General features: G+C 36.1%; 7 non-coding genes across 7 annotated transcripts; 2 read left to right on the top strand and 5 right to left on the bottom strand.

Annotated features, from left to right (window-relative positions):
- Positions 1–5,066: 5,066 nt before the first annotated feature.
- trnae-cuc (transfer RNA glutamic acid (anticodon CUC)) lies at positions 5,067–5,138 on the top strand. Its single transcript has one exon. It is a non-coding gene; the product is annotated as a tRNA-Glu (tRNA).
- A 109-nt stretch (positions 5,139–5,247) lies between these two features.
- On the bottom strand, positions 5,248–5,334 carry trnay-gua (transfer RNA tyrosine (anticodon GUA)). The gene is given in 2 exon segments: positions 5,248–5,283; positions 5,298–5,334. It is a non-coding gene; the product is annotated as a tRNA-Tyr (tRNA).
- A 666-nt stretch (positions 5,335–6,000) lies between these two features.
- Positions 6,001–6,072, bottom strand: trnae-uuc (transfer RNA glutamic acid (anticodon UUC)). The gene has a single exon. It is a non-coding gene; the product is annotated as a tRNA-Glu (tRNA).
- A 524-nt stretch (positions 6,073–6,596) lies between these two features.
- trnae-cuc (transfer RNA glutamic acid (anticodon CUC)) lies at positions 6,597–6,668 on the top strand. Its single transcript has one exon. It is a non-coding gene; the product is annotated as a tRNA-Glu (tRNA).
- A 109-nt stretch (positions 6,669–6,777) lies between these two features.
- On the bottom strand, positions 6,778–6,864 carry trnay-gua (transfer RNA tyrosine (anticodon GUA)). Its single transcript is given in 2 exon segments — positions 6,778–6,813; positions 6,828–6,864. It is a non-coding gene; the product is annotated as a tRNA-Tyr (tRNA).
- A 646-nt stretch (positions 6,865–7,510) lies between these two features.
- Positions 7,511–7,582, bottom strand: trnae-uuc (transfer RNA glutamic acid (anticodon UUC)). The gene has a single exon. It is a non-coding gene; the product is annotated as a tRNA-Glu (tRNA).
- A 335-nt stretch (positions 7,583–7,917) lies between these two features.
- trnar-acg (transfer RNA arginine (anticodon ACG)) lies at positions 7,918–7,990 on the bottom strand. The gene has a single exon. It is a non-coding gene; the product is annotated as a tRNA-Arg (tRNA).
- Between the last annotated feature and the right edge of the window lie 9,956 nt (positions 7,991–17,946).

The raw sequence follows: 17,946 nt of genomic DNA, 5'->3' as shown, positions 1-17,946 counted from the left end.
TGCTCAAACATTATCCATGGTTCTTCTTATTAATATTGAACACATTTTTTCCCCTTTAATTTTCAATTTTTGTGGAAATCATGATACATTTTTTTAATTATTTGATGAATAGAAAGTTAAAAAAATAACAGCATACATTTGAAATAAAATATTTTTTAACATAAAAGTTAATTTGTCCTTGGGAAATAATATATATTACTTTCTATTAATCAAATAATTCTGAAAAATAAAATGTATCATGATTTCCACAAAATTTTGAAGCAAAAACATATGTGTGTGTATATATTGATCATTAGAAATGTTGCAAATCAGCATTTTAGTGTGACTTTACTAAGGACTGGCATAATGATGCTATAATTCAAATTGAATCACATAATACAATCACATATAATATAAGTTATATTTTAAAATGCATTCACATAAAAAGTATCATAAATTTAAATTTAAATATATTATATTATATTATATTATATACTATATATATATATTACATATTATATAATATAGACTATTCAAAAACATTAAACAATCTTAATGATCCCAAACTTTGACCGGTTATATGTTTTAAATTAAGTGCCATTGAATTTGACAATGCAATGATGATAGTCTTGGATATGTGAGAAAATCTATATAATTTAAACTGCATCCCTTCTAACCTTACTTAAATCAGCATATTCGTGATATCTTCCCCTTAAATTGTTTTCTGCTGATTCATTCAAGAATCAATCAAGTGTCTGTCTTTATGAATGTATCAATGATTCATCGACTCAAAAATTATTTAACTAAAAAAAAAAAAAAAATGCTGATTTATTCCGTAACAAAACACTAATTATTACTTGTTTATTGAATGACAAATCTGCAATCGTGGTAATGTTCTGAAAACAGCACTCTCTTTTGGTCCGCTCACGTTGCTTAACTAGGCTACATCGTATGTAATTTTCTTGACTTTCATACTTTTAATGCCCCGCGGAAACCCTGTCTGATCATCAGCCCTACACTAAAATGGAAACATACCTGGAGTTGACTCAGGCCTCTCTGCTGAGGTCTCCTTCACTAGGAACATCAGTTCTGCTGGAAGAGCCACAGGTGTCTTCCCCTTTAGGCCTGGAGAGGCTGGAGCTACAAAAATGTAAATAGACCAATTATTATATTTATGTAACCAAAATTAACTCAACATTTGATTACATGATCTAGATTACAGTGTTTTTACCATCAGCTGGTGATGCCTTCAATCCAGCACTTGTATCAGGAGTTGGTTTGGATAGTGCAGCAGATGGAACTACAACATACAAAACCATCAGTCATTTCAGAGTTTACAATATATGCTAGTAATAGTATAGTGCTGGTGTTAGTAGGAACTAAAACAGCCATATATTTCCTTCTCCTGCCTGTCATAGATTTAAAATGCTTACATTTACACACTGTGTACCTTGAGACCATCTAACAGTTTTTTTTTCAGTCGCTAACAAGCGTTTGTCCAAACAGTTGTCACATTTTCAAAACTAAACAATTAGCACAGCATCGGTCTTTTGTGGCCATACCATTCACACATTTCATGTCGTTTTCACCCAACATGGAGTCAGTGAACACATTTCCACAGTGCTTACATTTTCTTAACAAACAAGCTATACCTACCAACAAAATTATGGATTGTTTTTGTAGTATTTAAGAATGTTAACACAACATCCCACAATAGCAAAAACAATGTTCCAAACCTTAGATACAGCATAAAAACCTGTATCCTGTAAAAAAGCATGAATTACAGTTTTTCAATCGCTAACAAGCGCTTACCCATACTTCAGATACTTTTTCTAAACTCTTAACACAGACTCACATCTACAAAACATAATTGGCCAAATGGATAATTTTCGTCTCAAAAATACATGCATATTTCACTGCATCTGCTCCTCTCACTGCATCTCTCACTGCTCCTGCATTTCTCTCACTGCTTCTCTCACTGCATCTCTCACTGCTCCTGCATTTCTCTCACTGCTCCTGCTCATCTCACTGCATCTCTCACTGCATCTGCTTCTCTCACTGCATCTCTCACTGCATCTGCTTCTCTCACTGCATCTCTCACTGCTCCTGCATTTCTCACTGCATCTCTCACTGCTCCTGCATTTCTCTCACTGCTCCTGCTCATCTCACTGCATCTCTCACTGCTCCTGCATTTCTCTCACTGCTCCTGCTCATCTCACTGCATCTCTCACTGCATCTGCTTCTCTCACTGCATCTCTCACTGCTCCTGCATTTCTCTCACTGCTCCTGCTCATCTCACTGCATCTCTCACTGCATCTCTCACTGCTCCTGCATTTCTCTCACTGCATCTGCTTCTCTCACTGCATCTCTCACTGCATCTGCTTCTCTCACTGCATCTCTCACTGCATCTGCTTCTCTCACTGCATCTCTCACTGCATCTGCTTCTCTCACTGCATCTCTCACTGCTCCTGCATTTCTCACTGCATATTTCACTGCATATTTCACTGCATCTGCTCCTCTCACTGGATCTCTCACTGCTCCTGCATTTCTCACTGCATATTTCACTGCATCTGCATCTCTCACTGCTCCTGCATTTCTCACTGCATATTTCACTGCATCTGCTCATCTCACTGCATCTCTCACTGCATCTCTCACTGGAATCAGCTGTGGTTGGCCCAATTTACCCAACATAAATCAGCTGTGTGTCAATTATTCAATTGTTTGTTTATTATCAGCTGAGATATATTTTTGAACTGATATCATTGCAGAAGCAGAGGTTTTTATACTGTATCTAAGGTTTGGAATATTGTTTTTACTATTGAGGGATGTTGTGTGTTAACATTAGTAAATACTACAAAAACAATCCATAATTGTTTTGGTAGGTATAGCTTGTCTGTTAAGAAAATGTAAGCATTGTGAAAATGTGTTCACTGACTGCATATTGGGTGAAAACGACATGAAATGTGTGAATGGTATGGCCACAAAAGACCGATGCTGTGTTTAGAGTTTTGAAAATGTGACAACTGTTTGGACAAACGCTTGTTAGCGACTGAAAAAAAAAATGTAATAATTGAATGACAGTGGTGATAAGTTTCTGGATGTACTATACATTCAATATATGATTACCACATAAGATATGTCTCAACTCACAAACAAATGAATCATGTACATTCATGTATTGCATTCACTTTCTATTGCATCGAATTATCATCATTTCCTGAAATGTGGCATGTGAAATGAACATGCTTAACATACTAAACATACAGTACTTTGTATTTCTTTTATATGTTTGTTGTTTATGTGATTTACAATTTTTGATGTACTATAAACTATAAAGCAAATCAAGTCAAATTATTTTATTTAGCAACTCAAGTGGAATTTATTTGATTTCAATTATGTTTCCTGACATTCCAATTCCAAATCCAATTCCATTCCAGGAAGTGAACTGGAATTTACCATTCATTCTCAATTCAATTGATGAATGGCCCCAATCCTGTTTGGAAACATGTGGCCTAACCCTGAAGATCGCAGAGATTGGATACATTAATTCTGTGCTTTTTTTAGTTCGTTTTAGCTGTATAAGTAAAACTTAATTAAATCCCACTGACATGCCAAACCAATGTACTATCCTAAACACTACTCACTAGTCTGAGCAGGAGGAGCAATCTGACTCAGTGAACAAGCATGCATTCAAGTGTTAATACCCAATGAAACATGAATGCAGAACAAAAATGCATACTTACCCTCGTTGTAGTTGGTATCAATTCATCATGGCATGAATTCATAGTCCTCAGGACAGTTAGTATGCACATTCTCCCTGGGAAGAACAGCACTTTTTTCTGCATCTTGATCTACCATGAAAGAAAAACTGAATTTTAGGTTTATTTGTCAAAACCAATCAAACTCTTTGCACTGTTATGCACCTTTACGTTGCGCAAGGCATATATATATATATATATATATATATATATATATATATATATATATATATATATATATATATGCACACACATACGGTCTGAGATAAAATTATATAAAAATAATTAAGGAATATTCTGTCTTGTGCATGACAGGGAATACTATTTAGATATTTTTACAGATGGTTTGGTAGCTTTATCTCAAAAGGTTATGTTGTTTAATGGATGTGTATATTATTTCACACATTGAAAGTTGTAAAATTATTATAAAGCCCATTCATTTGTTTCTAAAATTAGGCTATTAAGCCTTGTGCAACGTAAAGGACATATATTAACGTCTACCTTATCTAATTTGCAGACAAAAATTTACAGCAGTAATCTACCTTAGACAGTGCAATGTGTATCTGCGAGTTATCAACACATTACTACTGAAATCTATGATATACCATAGCTTATTTAACATCACCAAATGAAAACCATTCACATAAACGTAAACAAAACATATTCATTCATTATTTAGCTCGTATTTACCACAAGCCAAACGAGTGAAGTCATGGTAACCAAACGGATAATTTAACCGAATGACATAAGTACTGTACACATGAACAGATAAAACGATCGTGTTCATTCATAACTTTGCGTGCAAATCAACCTTTGATGATATAATAGTAAACAAAAGCGGACAGCGTAAAGTTTAGTAACGACCAACGGAGCGAAGCGGGCGTTTTCGCTCAACAACTAATTGGATATCATTATTAAAGGCACCAAAAACGTAAGCTATAAGGTAATAAATATAAATAAAGTAGCTTACCTTTGATAGATGTGCTGAATAAACTGAACGAGGCAGATCTTCACTGAATGTATTTCACGCTCCGAGTCAGTATGAAAATGGCGACTTCAAACTTCCCGGGGAGACGAAACACGGAAGAGCGCCACTAGAGCGTCAGTGGACAAAAGAATATTGCATCCGTAGTGGATTAGCACAACCATTGAGAATGAATGGGAAACGGTTTAGGGCTGTTTAGCAAAACTATTCTCGGCTGCTGCGTGGCCCACCGCCTGGGGATCCTCGTGCTTGCAGCCCGACTCGTTGGTTTTCGACGTGACAGAAGCCTGTATTGCTGTCTGCTTGTTCTCATGTTATTAGCAGGCCAGCATTAGATCGGCTCTTCCCTGGTGGTCTAGTGGTTAGGATTCGGCGCTCTCACCGCCGTGGCCAGGGTTCGATTCCCGGTCAGGGAAAGCTCTTTTGCCCCCCCTCCCCCCCAATGGCGGACTGTGAAATCAAGCTCTGTTGGCCGCTTTCAGAAGGCCGGCCCCCCCAAAAAAGGTGGGCACGTGAAAAACAACCTCCTTCGAGCCGGAGTCGAACCAGCGACCTAAGGATTGCCAACGCTCCTACTACAGTCCTCCGCTCTACCAGCTGAGCTATCGAAGGCGCAGGTCTGTGGGGTCACAACCTCGGCCTGTGGGGTCACAACCTCGGCCTATTAGGTTTCTGCAGCTCGACTGCTGGCCAAAAAACGGCTTTCGACGCAGGAAGACGTGTGGCCCTTTTTCGTAGAGGGAAGCACAGAGGAGCCCACCTTCCAATACCGGGAGTCGAACCCGGGCCACCTAGGTGAAAACCAGGAATCCTGGCGGTAGACCATATGGGAACTGGTCAGTGGAAGCCTTGTCCGGGTAAAAAAAAAGATTCCAAAAATACTCACGCCACGCATTCGAAAAAACAAGTGTGGTCTTGCATTGTGACCGTTATCTCAAGGAAAAACAGCTTATCGCCCGTCTGTCAAGGTACAGAAATGAAAAAATCATGAGATTAACAATGAAACTGAGACGCGGTTTTAACCGGGTAAGTTGCTGATTATTGGCTAGTTCGGATTTCATTTCGTGGGAACTGGTCAGCGGAAGCCTTGTCCGGGTAAAAAAAAAGATTCCAAAAATACTCACGCCACGCATTCGAAAAAACAAGCGTGGTCTTGCATTGTAACCGTTATCTCCTGACCGGTAGCAAAGAGGAGCCCGCCTTCCCATACCGGGAGTCGAACCCAGGCCGCCTGGGTGAAAACCAGGAATCCTGACCGGTAGCAAAGAGGAGCCCGCCTTCCCATACCGGGAGTCGAACCCGGGCCGCCTGGGTGAAAACCAGGAATCCTGACCGCTAGACCATATGGGAACTGGTCAGCGGAAGCCTTGTCCGGGTAAAAAAAAAATTCCAAAAATACTCACGCCAAGCATTTGAAAAAACAAGCGTGGTCTTGCATTGTAACCGTTATCTCAAGGAAAAACAGCCTATCGCCGGTCTGTCAAGGTACAGAAATGAAAAAATCATGAGATTAACAATGAAACTGAGACGCGGTTTTAACCGGGTGAGTTGCTGATTATTGGCTAGTTCGGATTTCATTTCGTGTCCAACTTTTTCTCAAAGCTCGGGTGGCACGTAGGAATAGGGCAACAATTCGGCAAGCCTGTGACATCAAAACCAAACTGCATTACGCAAAAATCAGAGAGCGAGCCAGCCAGGAGTCGAACCCAGAATCTTCTGATCCGTAGTCAGACGTGTTATCCATTGCGCCACTGGCCCTCCGCCTGGGGATCCTCGTGCTTGCAGCCCGACTCGTTGGTTTTCGACGTGACAGAAGCCTGTATTGCTGTCTGCTTGTTCTCATGTTATTAGCAGGCCAGCATTAGATCGGCTCTTCCCTGGTGGTCTAGTGGTTAGGATTCGGCGCTCTCACCGCCGCGGCCCGGGTTCGATTCCCGGTCAGGGAAAGCTCTTTTGCCCCCCCTCCCCCCCAATGGCGGACTGTGAAATAAAGCTCTGTTGGCCGCTTTCAGAAGGCCGGCCCCCCCAAAAAAGGTGGGCACGTGAAAAACAACCTCCTTCGAGCCGGAGTCGAACCAGCGACCTAAGGATTGCCAACGCTCCTCCTACAGTCCTCCGCTCTACCAGCTGAGCTATCGAAGGCGCAGGTCTGTGAGGTCACAACCTCGGCCTATTAGGTTTCTGCAGCTCGACTGCTGGCCAAAAAACGGCTTTCGACGCAGGAAGACGTGTGGCCCTTTTTCGTAGAGGGAAGCACAGAGGAGCCCACCTTCCAATACCGGGAGTCGAACCCGGGCCACCTAGGTGAAAACCAGGAATCCTGGCGGTAGACCATATGGGAACTGGTCAGTGGAAGCCTTGTCCGGGTAAAAAAAAAGATTCCAAAAATACTCACGCCACGCATTCGAAAAAACAAGTGTGGTCTTGCATTGTGACCGTTATCTCAAGGAAAAACAGCTTATCGCCCGTCTGTCAAGGTACAGAAATGAAAAAATCATGAGATTAACAATGAAACTGAGACGCGGTTTTAACCGGGTAAGTTGCTGATTATTGGCTAGTTCGGATTTCATTTCGTGGGAACTGGTCAGCGGAAGCCTTGTCCGGGTAAAAAAAAAAGATTCCAAAAATACTCACGCCACGCATTCGAAAAAACAAGGGTGGTCTTGCATTGTAACCGTTATCTCCTGACCGGTAGCAAAGAGGAGCCCGCCTTCCCATACCGGGAGTCGAACCCAGGCCGCCTGGGTGAAAACCAGGAATCCTGACCGGTAGCAAAGATGAGCCCGCCTTCCCATAACGGGAGTCGAACCCGGGCCGCCTGAGTGAAAACCAGGAATCCTGACCGCTAGACCATATGGGAACTGGTCAGCGGAAGCCTTGTCCGGGTAAAAAAAAAATTCCAAAAATACTCACGCCACGCATTTGAAAAAACAAGCGTGGTCTTGCATTGTAACCGTTATCTCAAGGAAAAACAGCCTATCGCCGGTCTGTCAAGGTACAGAAATGAAAAAATCATGAGATTAACAATGAAACTGAGACGCGGTTTTAACCGGGTGAGTTGCTGATTATTGGCTAGTTCGGATTTCATTTCGTGTCCAACTTTTTCTCAAAGCTCGGGTGGCACGTAGGAATAGGGCAACAATTCGGCAAGCCTGTGACATCAAAACCAAACTGCATTACGCAAAAATCAGAGAGCGAGCAAGCCAGGAGTCGAACCTAGAATCTTCTGATCCGTAGTCAGACGCGTTATCCATTGCGCCACTGGCCCACCGCCTGGGGATCCTCGTGCTTGCAGCCCGACTCGTTGGTTTTCGACGTGACAGAAGCCTGTTTTGCTGTCTGCTTTTTCTCATGTTATTAGCAGGCCAGCATTAGATCGGCTATTCCCTGGTGGTCTAGTGGTTAAGCTGGGGAACAATAGTCCGTCAAAGACGGGGAAGAAGGGAAGAAAAGGGGGAAGGAAGAAAAGGAGAAAGGGAAGAAGAAAGAGAAAAAATGACGAAAAGAAAGGGTGAAATGTGACGTTGGAACTGAATACTTCCTTAGCATGCACGCTACGGTACATTTTCACGTTTCTTTGGGCGTGAAAATTGCGCATTTATATTACACTGTTTCCTATTGCAGGCGCTCACCAAGACCGGGGTTCGAATCCAGATAAAGGCACCTTTTTGTATTGTTATTGTTATATTGTTAATTTCATTAAATAAATGCAATTTTTAAGGTTAATAAAATGTACATATGTACAATTCTTTCATGAAAAATAAAGAATGCCAATGGAACTGTGGTATTGTTGATGTTGTTGTTATTATTACTTATTATTTTGTAGTTGTTGTATTAATATTATTTATTCTGATTAAGCATTATATTATTCTTTGTTTAATTGATATTACTTATTCTGATTAGGAGTTTTGTATGTTACATTCATTCAAGACACTTATAAATCTGTTATTTTTAATGAAAAATAATGGGCTGGGTTTTGGAATTGGGAAAGGAAAAATGAGGGATGCACATGGGGATGAGCGTTAGCATGTGCATGTGCATGTGCATGTGCATGTGCGTGTGCATGTGCATGCGGGTGAGGGTGGTGGTGGTGAAGGTGGGGATGGTGTACCTGTGCGCGGCTGGCAGCGCTCAGTGGAGACATTGCGTGCGGACGGGCATATTCACTCAGGGTTCTGAGGGCTGGGGTATCAGGCCCCAGGTATGGACCCCCAAGCCCTATGCCAAGAGCAGCCTGAGGGCCTCCAACAACTGGAGCGCCCCCTGCCATAGAGGGAAGGAGAAGAGAATGAGGAATGGAATGAGAGAGAGAGGGATGCAGATGAGAGGGGTGAATGGAGTGGGGGTGTGAGGCATGGTGGGCAGAGTGGTGCTGTGGATGGGCTACTGGGTGCGAGGGGTTCACAGAGGATGAGGAAGATGATGAAGGGTCTAAAAGAAAGTATTTAGAATAAAATAGTCATTAATATGCTGAAAATTTTAATTTACAATCATGCCAACAGAACAGTAATGAATATTAAATAAATACAATTATATTAACTATTAAATAAGTTTTCTTTTTTTTTTTTTTTTTTTTTTTTTTATTGTTTGCCCACAGAAACAAATAACATTAACAATATTTATCACATCATATATTCATGTTACAGAATGTTCAAAGCTAAGAAGTAAAAAAAAAATAATGGAGAAGAGCAAAGAAAAAACAAATGATAAAAAAAAAGGGTCACACTGTTTCAAGGCAGTCCTTAAATAAAGAATTAAAGAGAAGAAAAATTAAAGGAAAATAAAAGATTGTTATATATACACATCAAGAGAGCTTTTTTATGTATTCCCAAAGGGGAGACCATATCAGCCAGAATTTGTCAGATTTTTGATGTTTGTCATAAGTGAGCTTTTCAAGTGGCAACCACGTGGCAATCTGTGATATCCACATTTTGAAAGATGGAGCCTGTGATGCAGACCAAAGTAACAATATGCATTTTTTTGCTAAATATACCAGGACAATAAATAACTGTATTGCATCTTTTTGAAACAAACTGTTCACATTAAGATTCAATAAATACAAAGCTGGGCTCATATCAAAGTTTAGTTCAAAAAGATCTTTCATTACCCTGTGTATTTTTTTCCAATATGGCAAAATTGTGTCACAGTACCAAAAACAATGCATGAATGTACCTTTATCTTTTTTACATTTGAAACACAGGCCTGTGGCATTGATAAACATCTTCTTAATACGCATCGGTGTAAGATATATCCTATTAAAAAATTTAAAGTTGAGCTCATGGATCCCAAGAGAACTGCAATTGGGGTACATATTATCACATACAATAGCCCAGTCATTCTCTTCAATGGCTTGACCAATATCTTTCTCCCAAACACTCTTCAGTCCCGACAAGGCAGAGGTGCAATTACTAGACAAAATATTATATGCCCTTGATATTAATCCCTTTAAACAAGTTGGATTCAGTAAAAGGTCTTCAATCTCTGTTGTTTTGGTTCTCAACTCTTCTTTGTCTATCTTTGGTTTTAAAAAATGCCGCAGTTGAAGATATTTATAGAAATTGGAATTTGGAACTTTATATTGCTCTACAATCTGCTGGAAAGACTTTAGGGTGCCCTCAGAAAACAAACAAGATATTTGAGAGATTCCCAGTTTTAGCCATGCTGAAAGACCAATCTTCTGCAACGTTAAAGGCAAATCAGGATTAAAAGAAAGTGGGGAAGACAAGGAAAGAGAGGCAGAAATTCCTAAGTATGTCTTAACATCCCTCCAGGCTCGAAGAGTGTTTGATATTGTAAAATGCTCTGAAACCTTTTTTAGCTTTGCATAGTTCTTAACAAATGGCAAAAATCTAATTGGTAATGGGGCGCAAGCTGTTTCTTCCATCTTATACCAAACAGAATTGGTCCTTTCACTACACCAACTGATCATGTTTTTTATCTGGGCTGCCCAATAATAAAACTGAAGATTTGGCAGACCGATCCCACCCTTATCTTTTGGCTTCATTAATTTGGAAAATTTGATACGTGGCCTTTTATTATTCCAAATAAACTTTGAGAGGTGTTTATTCAGATCTTTGAAAAATGAATTTGCTAAATAACTAGGTATGGACTGGAATAAATATAAAAGCTTAGGAAGCACATTCATTTTTATTACATTTATTCTCCCTAGAAGTGAAATTGGGAGTAAGCACCATGTTTTCAAGTTAAGCTTGATTTTCTCTATAAGAGGAATATAATTATTGCTTATAAGATCATTAAGTGAAGCTGTGACAAAAATGCCTAGATATCTGAAGCCATTTTCTGATAACTGGAAAGGGGAAATTAATTTTAGATGTTCTAATGAAGGTACATTTAAAGGTAATGAAATGGATTTGGAAAAATTTATTTTATAACCAGAAAGACTACTGTAATAAGAAATGCATTCTAATAATACTGGAATAGATTGCTCTGGTTTAGACATAAATATAAGTACATCATCAGCGTAAAGTGATGTTCGATGATCTTCTCCTCCCACTATAATGCCATGAAAATTTCTGTTCTGTCTGATGAGTTCTGCTAAGGGTTCAATGACTAAAGCGAAAAGTAAAGGTGAGAGAGGGCAACCCTGCCTTGTACCTCTCCCTATGCCAAACGGAGTCGAAGTGAGACCATTCGCAATTACTGTTGCCCTAGGATCAGAATAAAGCAACTGAATCCACCTAATAAAGTTATTTCCTAGGTTAAATTTTCTAAGAGTGGCAAACAAAAAGTCCCACTCGACTCTGTCAAAAGCTTTTTCAGCGTCAAGGGAGAGGACAAGTGCAGGGCGCCCTTCACTTTGAACAAAATTAATAACATTTAAAAGTCGGCGTATATTATCTGAGCCATAACGCGATTTCACAAACCCTGTTTGGTCCGGCTTAACTAACTTGGGTAGTATGCTCTCTAACCTACGTGCCAGAACTTTTGTCAATATTTTAGAATCTGTATTAAGTAGGCTTATTGGTCTGTATGATGCACAATCTTGTGGGTCTTTATCTTTCTTGAGTATTACGCAGATATTTGCTATATTCCATGTTTCAGGTATTGTGCCTTGATCTAAAATAGCTTGTAAAGCTGGCATAAAAATGTTAGAAAGCTCGGGCCAAAATGATTTGTAAAATTCGGTGGGAAAACCATCGGGTCCTGGTGACTTGTTGGATGATATTGATTTTATTGCAGCCAGGACCTCTTCTGATGTTATAGGCGAATTAAGGTAATCCCTGTCTTCATCTGAAATAACGGGAAGAGAAATATTATTAAAAAAAGTTTGAAATTCTAATTGTAAGGCACAGTTTTGTGAACAATAGAGTGATTCATAGTAGGACCGAAATGTGTCGTTTATAAGAACAGGATTGTATGTAGTGACACCATTTGGCATCTTTAGACACTTAATTGCTCGCTCAGATTGTTTCTTTTTAATCTGATATGCTAACAGTCTACCAGATTTGTTTGCATGCTCATAATAATTCTGCTTGGAAAGAAACAGTAGTTTTTTAATATGATTAGTATGATCAAGATTAAGTTTGGCTCTAGCATGGCATAAAGCGGACCAGTTAATTTGAGTGGGGGTTGTACTATGCAGGTGTTCTAGTCTTTTAACCTCCTTTTCTAAATCTTGCCGTTTAGATATAAGGGCTTTTTTATGTGCAGCACTATAGGAAATAATGTATCCGCGTACTGTAGCCTTAGCTGCATCCCACATTACTGCAGGGGAAACAGGTGAGTTTTTATTATCTGACCAATAATTTTGTATTGATTCCCTTACAGCGTTGCAGAACTTTGGGTCCAACAGCAAAGAAGAATTCAGTTTCCATACCTTGCTTCTTGTTAGTGGAGTTTCAAATGTAATATCTATTTGAACCGGAGCGTGATCTGAAATGGCAATCGAACCAATTTGACTAAAAGATGCAAGATTTAAATAAGTATTCGGAATAAAGATATAATCAATTCTTGAATACGAACCATGGGGATGGGAGTAAAATGTATAGTCTCTAGTGAGAGGGTTCATTTCTCTCCAGCTATCAATTAAACCAGTCTCTTTACATAATTTTTTGAGAACCAAAGAAGATTTAGGATTGACTAGAGTACCTGATGAAGATTTATCTAGTCTTTCATCCATCACGCAATTGAAGTCTCCAGCACAGATTCCTAGACCTTTGCAGTGTTCGTTAAATAACAAAATCATTTTGGACATGAATTTTGGAGAATCTTTGTTAGGTGCGTAAACATTCAACATTGTGATATGCTGGCCAAATACAGAGCCTGTGACCAAAATAAATCTACCCTCAGGATCTCTAACTTGGTTTTCAAAAATAAATGGCAGGTGTTTGTTAATTAAAATAATTGCACCTCTTTTCCTAGGGTTAGCTATGCATGAAGAAAAATACACCTGACCCACCCAATCTCGATTCAATTTCAAATGCTCACTATCAGATAGATGAGTTTCTTGAAGCATTGCAACTGTAACTTTTTCCTTTTTTAGAAAAGTCAGTATTTTTTTCCTTTTTATCACATGCCCTAATCCTTTAACATTCCATGTCATAAATCTAGTCAAGCTCTGCATTACAACGAGGTATGAGAAAATAAGAGACTGTTAATGTAATTTTCAAGAAAAAGATAAAACAACAGAAGTATCTAATGGGCAAATGTTTAAAGGTAACAAAAAACAACTCCCTCTCCCCCACCCCCGGCTCTGTCCCCAACTGACAGGGCCAAATAAGTCCCCCTAAACCTAGGTCTCTGTACCCCATTGGACTCAGGTAAAAAAAACATTTACCTGCTACCAACATAAGGTTCAGGATCATACCTATTTTGAGAAACGCTACGTTAATCCGCTCCAATAAAATAGACATCATCTCGGAGTACTCATACAGGAAAAAATGACGGAAAATATGAGAAGTCCGTTATATGAACTAACAGTCACATTTGCCATTTCGAACAGATTAGAAACAAATAAATGGCAAGTGAGAACCCGGGAAAATGAAAGTCACTACACCTCCGATTGTGGTAAAGATGGGAGAATAAGTAAGAATCCCTTTATCACTTATCTTGCAAAGTCTCTATGAACTCTTCCACCGCGGTCACTGTGCTGAACGTACGAAGCTCTGAATCGTGAAGGCAACGCAACTTGGCCGGGTACGCGAATCCACGGAACATTTTGCGATCAACTAGAGTCTTCTTCACAGTGTCGAATTCCCTCCGTTTCCTCATCACATCCACTGAAAGATCTTGAAAGAAGCGTACCTGCTTGCCCTCGTGAATAATTTGCCGTTTTTTCAGTGCTGCCTGTAGAATGCGATCTCTGTCCGCGTAGCGCAGAAATCTGACCAGTATGATTCGTGGTGGATTGTTGACTTCGGGAGCAGGTCCGAGCGATCGGTGCGCTCTCTCAATCTCAAGCCTGAGATCAAAAGAAAGGTCGAGCCATTTCGGTATCATTTCCCTCAAGAAATGTGGGAGCGGAGTAGATCCCTCAGCTTTTTCGGGTAAACCGACGATTCGCAGATTCTTACGCCTTCCACGGTTTTCTAAGTCATCCACTTTAGCTTGAAGCTGAGTCACTGTTTTAGTCAAAGCAGACAGTTCACTTTCGCGGGCCTGCAGAGCGTCCTCTGTAGTAGAGATTCTGTTTTCAGCTTCCATTAAGCGAGATTCACTCGAAGACACTCTTTGTGACAGATTGGATAAAGTCTCATGAACTGCAGAAACTGAGGTCGATATAGCATCAAGACGACTTTCAATAGTATCAAAACGACCGTCGATATTCCCCAATCGAGTACTAAGGGCTCGTATTTCTTTCAAAACTGGGTCCGTTTGTTCCGTTGAAGTCGAAGATGTTTCTGCTGACGCAGTTTGTTTCTTCTTTTTCTGTGACCGGGAGGTTGCGAAAAGTGGAAAGTCCTTTGGATCTTGAGTCTCGGACATGTTAGTCGTGTGTTAATCTTTATAATTAGGAGATTCTTTATCTTAAATCGAGGAGGGTAGCAATTTATTAAACAATTAGGAGCGGAGCTACAATTTAGGCGGCCATCTTCTCCAGCGTCCGCGAGCGCCCCCCCATTAAATAAGTTTTCAAACAACAATAAATTAAAAGGGAAATAAAATTAAAATAAAAAACAGAAATCAAAAAGCAATAATTTCCCAGTTCATTTTTGTTTTACAATTATTTTTGTTTTACAATTATTCCAACAATACAGTAATGAAAATTAAATAAATAAAATTAAATATTGAATAATGAATATTAAATTAATAAAATGAAATATTAAATAAGTATTCAAAGAACAATAAATGAAAAGGGAAATAAAAGTAAAAAACAAAAAGCAATAATTTCCCAGTTTGTTTTTAATTTTACAATTATTCCAACAATACAGTAATGAATATTAAATAAATAAAATGAAATATTGAATAAGTTTTTAAACAACAATAAATGAAAAGGGAAATAAAATGAAAATAAAAGTAAAAAGCGAAAAAAAAAAACTTTCCAGTTTGTTTTTATTTTGCAATTGTGCCAACAGAATGGTAATCAATATTAAATAAATAAAATAAAATATTCAATACATATTCAAAGAACAATAAATGAAAAGGGAAATAAAATTAAAAAAACAAAAAGCAATAATTTCCCAGTTTGTTTTTATTTTACAATTATTCCAACAATACAGTAATGAATATTAAATAAATAAAATGAAATATTGAATAATGAATATTAAATTAATAAAATGAAATATTAAATAAGTATTCAAAGAACAATAAATGAAAAGGGAAATAAAAGTAAAAAACAAAAAGCAATAATTTCCCAGTTTGTTTTTAATTTTACAATTATTCCAACAATACAGTAATGAATATTAAATAAATAAAATGAAATATTGAATAAGTTTTTAAACAACAATAAATGAAAAGGGAAATAAAATGAAAATAAAAGTAAAAAGCGAAAAAAAAAAACTTTCCAGTTTGTTTTTATTTTGCAATTGTGCCAACAGAATGGTAATCAATATTAAATAAATAAAATAAAATATTCAATACATATTCAAAGAACAATAAATGAAAAGGGAAATAAAATTAAAAAAACAAAAAGCAATAATTTCCCAGTTTGTTTTTATTTTACAATTATTCCAACAATACAGTAATGAATATTAAATAAATAAAATGAAATATTGAATAAGTTTTTAAACAACAATAAATGAAAAGGGAAATAAAATGAAAATAAAAGTAAAAAGCGAAAAAAAAAAAAAAACTTTCCAGTTTGTTTTTATTTTGCAATTGTGCCAACAGAATGGTAATCAATATTAAATAAATAAAATAAAATATTAAATAAATATTCAAAGAACAATAAATGAAAAGGGAAATAAAATTAAAAAAACAAAAAGCAATAATTTCCCAGTTTTTTTTATTTTACAATTATTCCAACAATACAGTAATGAATATTAAATAAATAAAATGAAATATTAAATAAGTTTTCAAACAAAAATAAATGAAAAGGGAAATAAAATGAAAATATGAGTAAAAAACAATAACTTTCCAGTTTGTTTTTACTTTACACTTATTCCAACAATACAGTAATGAATATTAAATTAATAAAATGAAATATTAAATAAGTATTCAAAGAACAATAAATGAAAAGGGAAATAAAAGTAAAAAACAAAAAGCAATAATTTCCCAGTTTGTTTTTAATTTTACAATTATTCCAACAATACAGTAATGAATATTAAATAAATAAAATGAAATATTGAATACGTTTTTAAACAACAATAAATGAAAAGGGAAATAAAATGAAAATAAAAGTAAAAAGCGAAAAAAAAAAAACTTTCCAGTTTGTTTTTATTTTGCAATTGTGCCAACAGAATGGTAATCAATATTAAATAAATAAAATAAAATATTAAATAAATATTCAAAGAACAATAAATGAAAAGGGAAATAAAATTAAAAAAACAAAAAGCAATAATTTCCCAGTTTTTTTTATTTTACAATTATTCCAACAATACAGTAATGAATATTAAATAAATAAAATGAAATATTAAATAAGTTTTCAAACAAAAATAAATGAAAAGGGAAATAAAATGAAAATAAGAGTAAAAAACAATAACTTTCCAGTTTGTTTTTACTTTACACTTATTCCAACAATACAGTAATGAATATTAAATTAATAAAATGAAATATTAAATAAGTATTCAAAGAACAATAAATGAAAAGGGAAATAAAAGTAAAAAACAAAAAGCAATAATTTCCCAGTTTGTTTTTAATTTTACAATTATTCCAACAATACAGTAATGAATATTAAATAAATAAAATGAAATATTGAATAAGTTTTTAAACAACAATAAATGAAAAGGGAAATAAAATGAAAATAAAAGTAAAAAGCGGAAAAAAAAAACTTTCCAGTTTGTTTTTATTTTGCAATTGTGCCAACAGAATGGTAATCAATATTAAATAAATAAAATAAAATATTCAATACATATTCAAAGAACAATAAATGAAAAGGGAAATAAAATTAAAAAAACAAAAAGCAATAATTTCCCAGTTTGTTTTTATTTTACAATTATTCCAACAATACAGTAATGAATATTAAATAAATAAAATGAAATATTGAATAAGTTTTTAAACAACAATAAATGAAAAGGGAAATAAAATGAAAATAAAAGTAAAAAGCGAAAAAAAAAAAAAACTTTCCAGTTTGTTTTTATTTTGCAATTGTGCCAACAGAATGGTAATCAATATTAAATAAATAAAATAAAATATTAAATAAATATTCAAAGAACAATAAATGAAAAGGGAAATAAAATTAAAAAAACAAAAAGCAATAATTTCCCAGTTTTTTTTATTTTACAATTATTCCAACAATACAGTAATGAATATTAAATAAATAAAATGAAATATTAAGTAAGTTTTCAAACAAAAATAAATGAAAAGGGAAATAAAATGAAAATAAGAGTAAAAAACAATAACTTTCCAGTTTGTTTTTACTTTACACTTATTCCAACAATACAGTAATGAATATTAAATTAATAAAATGAAATATTAAATAAGTATTCAAAGAACAATAAATGAAAAGGGAAATAAAAGTAAAAAACAAAAAGCAATAATTTCCCAGTTTGTTTTTAATTTTACAATTATTCCAACAATACAGTAATGAATATTAAATAAATAAAATGAAATATTAAATAAGTTTTTATTTTTAAATATTTTTGACCTCTGACACGCCCCCTGAGG

This window comes from Garra rufa, chromosome 2 (genome assembly GCF_049309525.1).
Source record: "Garra rufa chromosome 2, GarRuf1.0, whole genome shotgun sequence".
NCBI lineage: Eukaryota > Metazoa > Chordata > Actinopteri > Cypriniformes > Cyprinidae > Garra > Garra rufa.
Note: the sequence above shows the minus strand (reverse complement) of the source record. Positions and strands in the feature narration are given on the sequence as shown.